We start from the raw sequence: 6,007 nt of genomic DNA, 5'->3' as shown, positions 1-6,007 counted from the left end.
TTCTAGTTGTTGCAAGGTCTTCTCTTTCCTACGTTAATTGAAACACGTGAAACAAATATCCCCTGACGTGCAGAAGGACTGAGGGAATCTCTAATCAGATGCAAGTTCACTGTGTAGCACTGCTACAAAAAGCACAAATGTTATTCTACCATTGATAAATAACACAGAATATGTAAAATACAAATGGCAATTCCCACTAGATTTTTTTGTTTGTTTGTTTGGTGACTTAGAGCAGGTCTGTGATTCCCATCTGACTTCAGGTGGCCAGGCCAGGGGATGCCTAGCTTTCTCTTTCTTCAAACTGGGCTAAATGCACACCAGAGAAAGTCTACAGGGTATCTGGACCCCTGAATTCTTAATAAGGCAAAAATGCCTGTAACCCAGGTGAAGGCATCGATGCTGTCAAACCCTAGTACATCCCTCTGTATGGGGTCTGTCCTTGATGCAGCTTGTGCCAGCTGTGCACAAGGGACTCGCGAGGAGCTGCGACTCATTTCTACCAAAGCGATCACACGGTTTACAAAGGATGGCTGAGAAACAACAGTGCCTTCTTGGCATATTTCTAGCATTGCTGTCTGATGAGTTACAAAGACCTGGGATGGTGGTAGCAGAGAAGCTACTTATGGGCTGAAGACACTGCACTAGGAGTCTGGAGCAGCTTTGACAGTCAGTAGAAAACAGCCTGCCACATGTCTATGACAGGAAAAAAACCACATCACTCTAAAAGGGAAAATAAGCCAAACCAGCTGGTAAACCATCTTTGTTCTTGAGACACCTATAGCAGCATTTTGCTCTTGACAACACTGGGACAAGATATTTCAGTAAGGAGCTCTCTTTTGATTTATCAGCATCTGTAAAGTGTTCACCTATTACAATCAAATCATCCACTACTGCTTCTTTGTCAGTCATTTGAACAAGCAGGACAGCCTGAGTGGTATTGCCAAAGTTTTTCTTTGATATGTGTAAAAATGGAAGAGCTCGAGGTATTACTCCAGGTTTTCTTTGACTGGAGTACAATGGAACTTGATTTAATTTGTCTTAATGAATGTAAAAAGCAATCTGTAAACATGTACCAGTTATTTTTACTACAGCAGTGTTCAGAGACACCAAACAGGATTAAGCAGCTTTTGTTTCTGGCAATTTACAGGCAAAACAAACTTTTCCTTGAGGCATTAAAATGGAGAACCTTTAAACAGATCTTTGTATGGAAGATTTGCAGAACGTATTATTACAGCAACCATTTTTTGCTGTAATGATGTAAGAATCTGAGTATGAAGCACTTCCAGCATGAGGTATCATGAATCATGTTCTCAGACTGGTGCACAACCTTATTTCCTATGATATTACTTAGATATTGCTGCTTTTATTTAAGCCAGCCCCAGTGATCTACTTAGAACCTCCTAATGATCCTCACTGTTAAGCCACAAGCTTCTAACGTACTTTTTTCCATCAGTGTCCTGAAGTCCTCCTTGGTGAAGACAGATCTCCTCACTCCAGGTGTTTTCTTTCTCAATACACCCACATCTCAAGACATCCTTTCAGTAAATTTTGATGCAGAAACCCTAATGATTCTTCTAACAGGTTTTGAATGGGCAGCCCATGGTAGCAACTGTTAGGGGTTTTTTTGCTTTAGTTCTGCATTTAGCACTTTCAGGGAGCTAAGAGATTATTTAGTACTATCTGTCTTAGCAACTCAGTAACATGAATGTCACAGTCACTTTTATCATAACCGCATAACCTCAAAAAGCTCCTTTGTAAAGGTGCAGACTGAATCTTCAGGGTTGGGAGCTCTCATTTTCTGAGTGATACAGAACTTTTAGCATAAGTGTCATCTTAATTGTTTGTTTTCTTTTCAGATCCCAGCTTCCTATTGTTAGCATTTGTTGGTTCTAAAGAAAGGGAAGACATCATTTCATATTTAAGTTGCACAGATGCGAGTATTTAGTTTGACAATGATAAGAAATGCCAAAGGTGAGAAAGTTTACCTCTCTGTTTTACTCTCACAGAGCGATAATGATTTATCTTCACAAAGACAAGAAAAGGCAGAAAAGAAAACTGCAGCTGCAACATCTTTGCTAGAACTTAGACAAGAGTCTTATTTGTTAAACAGCACATGCAGGGAATAAAAATCAAGGTTTCAGTAATCATTGTCCACGGAATTCTAGCCAGTCTCTGATAAAATATTCTAAATATTTTGACAACGTATTTCCCCAAGGCAGAAGAAATGTATACCTATATTTTATTTGTTGTTCCCAACAGCAAGTGAGATATATATATATATATATATTGGTTTCTAAGAAAATAGATGAAAACAAAAGGAAACAAAAAAAATTGCAAGACAAATGAAAATAACAGTTTAGAGAGATAAACTGGCTCAGGCAAGAAGGATAAAAAAGGGGATGATAGGAAAAAGAGCAAGAAAAATTTCTGATCTGTTTATTTTTTTCATTGCTCACTTGTGTTACCTTCCTGCCATGTATCCAAAGTTGAATGGCTTAAGAAGGGTAATGTAGCAGTGCCTTCAAGCTCTTATGCTAAGATGAGCAGGGCTGTTTTCTACAGGCAGCTGTGCGAGGAAAAGTGTTACCATGCCAGGTTGTCAGCGTTTCCTCCTCCACTGCTGAAGCTCTTGCACTGCATTCCTTGACCCATTTCAGTCAGGATCCTCCAAGCTAACACAGACCTTCTGTCTCGACAGACTTTGCAAGCATTAAGTCCTCCAGGGAGGGATGAAGTATCCAGGATCTAGTGCAAGTTCTTCAACACAAACACTTTGATAGATACAGTCTGGCCTCACTAAATCAACATGTGCCTGGGAAATTTTGTTTCCTTAGCCAGTTCTGATGACCTATCTTACCTTATCTCACTAACATGGGGACAACAAATTGATACCAATACCCACTGTTATATCATACACTTAATATGAATGACAAATGCTGTAGATGTTATGTTATTTAGAACTATTTCTGGAGAAGGAGACAAAATAAAACAAATAAGTTAATTGGTTTTGGAGAGGAAAAAATCAAAGTAAAAAGTTCTTTTGCTTTTTTTTCCTTTTAATCTGAAACATTTCTATATAGTAACAGTGAAATGTCACAGTTGATATTTGCAAATAAAGTACATTATCACATGTGAACAAAATAGTTTACCTTCAGTAAGTGAAGAAAGAATGAGTGACAAGGGCCTTAGCACAAACTTGGAGGTATACAGACATATTAAGAAGCTTTTATGCATAGAAAGCCTAAATCACTCAAAAGGACAGGACTTGACTAAGCTCAGCCAGCAAAAAAATGATTTGATTATATTTATTGAAGCCTAATGGAAGGTGAAAAAGTAATTTCTTGGGGAGAGAACAAATGTCAACTTGTTATTCTTAACACCTAATTGGACATTTATTTCACTTCTGTATGCTGTCTGGAACAACATGTTAGAATTTTCAAATAGGATCACTGAAGACAAAAGCAGGATGTACCCTTGGAAACATCAAGCCCTACCTTCATGTATCATTGTTTTAAGTATCTAGACTAGCTGTCATCTCATGGAATGATGAATGCTCTCTACTTTCACAGACACTGAGGATGTCAAAGCCTCTAAAGCCCTCAGGGAAAGCATCTCTCCAGATTCAGCCCAGCCCTGGAAACTGAAATGTTATTTTAGATGTGTCCTACAGAAAAGCTTTCAAGAAACATATTTTAGAGAGGTATCAGGTGCTTCATCTTTCCAAGGTTTCACATTTTCTCTGCAATATTACATAAATCCCTTTTTATAATGGTACATAAATTGACTTAAATTTATTTGTTTCTTCAAAGATAAGATTATGAGAGTAAATACAAAGAACGGTAACGTATGGCCCTTGAGAAGGAAAGACATCAGGTGATTAACTTCTAATGAACTGTATTAGAAGGTGCAGAACAAAAGATAAGGCTAAATCCTTCTTTCAGATTGGAATGAGTAGGAGTACACACAAGTGATCCTGCACATCATCCACTGAGAATATTTAGAGAGTCACGTTCCAGAAATGTATTGAAAAGCTGTCAAGAAGAATAACTGATTTAATGAACTGTGTCAACACATTTGTAGGAAGCACCGGATTATAATTTGCTCTGCCTAAGTGACATTTTAAGCAAGTGAAAAATTGCTTTTACTGGGAGTATTATATTGTACAATATTATTAACTTTTATGATATGAACCTATTTGGAACAAAATTTACTCAATTCCTAACTCCTTAGCTGTACTTCAGACAGTATTTTTAAAAAATGTATTCAGTCATTGAGGAAACATTCTCCTTTCTCCAAGTTTTGCCTTAATGCTTTAACTTATTTTAATGTACCCTTGCCATTTCTAAAGAACTTTTTCTTCCTAATATTTCCTTAACTGAGGAAGACAGAAAAAGGACTTGCTTCATCACCAGGAGGGGTAACTCACCTGAAGCTCAAGGCTCATGAACACATTCTCTGTGGTTAAACAAGGAAAGCTTTTATTGTGATTAGATACAATGGAGCAACTAACAAAGTTTAGGAAAATACGTGACTGAATAGGAAAACACTTTCAACTTGGTAATGGTCAAAGAGCTGCCCAACTAGATTTCATCCTTAACACATGAAACTTGCTTATTTTATTATCTTAGTCAAATCAAGATGTAGGAGTGGAAGGGAGAGCCAGCAACCAAACTCCCAAACCTGCTTGCTGCCTGCTGCATTTCTGACCATCGGAGGGTCTGCTATGCTCGACTTGTGTCAGGCACAGCTGACCCCAACCTCAGTCCTAGGCATACTCATGTATGGGCCAACGCAGTCACGCATGTTGGAAAGCCCCAAGACATTCCGTGAGCCAAGTATGGAACCCTCACTTGTTATGGATTTATGTTTCAGTGGTGCCTATGACTATCAATCGAGGTTTTTTTCCAATTGCTAGATACTTATTAGGCCTGTCTTAAAAAAAGATTTTAAACTCTGTATGATGTGAGATCATGCTGTAGACTCTCTTACTACTGGGTCTCACACATAGTTCTGCCTTCTGACTGGTACACACTTAAATAAAACTTGCTATATTGTTGCTACCTGCAAGATCCCCCTTCATTCAAACATAACTGACATTGGTTACTGATCCATCTGAGATCAATGGTCCTCCTTTCATTTCCTCTCCTTCTCTAGTTCATCTGGCTTCTGTCTCTTGTAGAAAACACAAGGGAATGTTCAGGAGCAGGTGTTTCCTGTTTTTAATCCTTACTGTCTAGCATGTTACTATACCAAGAGGTGTAATCTTCTGCTGGCATCCCATGGGTAACTGACAATTCAAACAGTTAGCTTTCACCCCACTTGGAGGCAAGACTATGACTTGAACTAAGAAAGCTAGTGAGTCTCAGAGTTCAGGGAACATGCAAGAAAAGTAGGTAATTCAAAGCAATGGGAGTTTGTTGTTTTTAACTTTACTGAAGTGATTAAACATGGAACAGTGAATAAATTGAAAATAATGGTATATAAATATTAATAAAAGAGAAAATATAGGTGATGGGATTCACATCAACTTAATACGAAAGAGAATCCGCAAGCTTGAAGATACAAAGATACTTCAGCGCTGACCTGTTGTTGGGGGTAGATCTTAAAAGATCGGCCACTATTAACTCTAGCAGCAGCCACGGTCCCGAATCTTTCTGCACGGATATGCCGGTAGCGCGGGCAGAGGCGCTCCCGAAGCAGCCGATCCCGCTGCAGAGCCGCGCTGGAGCCGAGAGGCTCGCACCGCTCTACGCCGGGGCAGCTCAGCCTGCGGGAGCCTCTGCTCCAGCCGCGGCCACCCGCCTGCAGCTTCTCGGGTGCGACCCGTATACATATATGCATATGTACATACATACATATACACAGGGGGTTCCCAGAGCGCCCCTCGATTGGGGCGGCCGCGGAGAAGCGGGAGGAGGGACTGGCGCCCCGGGTTGCGGTGAAGGGGCGCTCCCCCACCTGCCGCTCAGAGGGCAGGAGGGAGAGGGGGGCGGAGCGGCTCCCATCC

This window comes from Pipra filicauda, unplaced genomic scaffold (genome assembly GCF_003945595.2).
Source record: "Pipra filicauda isolate LSUMZ 115617 unplaced genomic scaffold, ASM394559v2 scaffold190_size1978887_pilon, whole genome shotgun sequence".
Lineage (NCBI taxonomy): Eukaryota > Metazoa > Chordata > Aves > Passeriformes > Pipridae > Pipra > Pipra filicauda.
The sequence above is the reverse complement of the archived record's forward strand: the minus strand, read 5'-3'. Positions refer to the sequence as shown.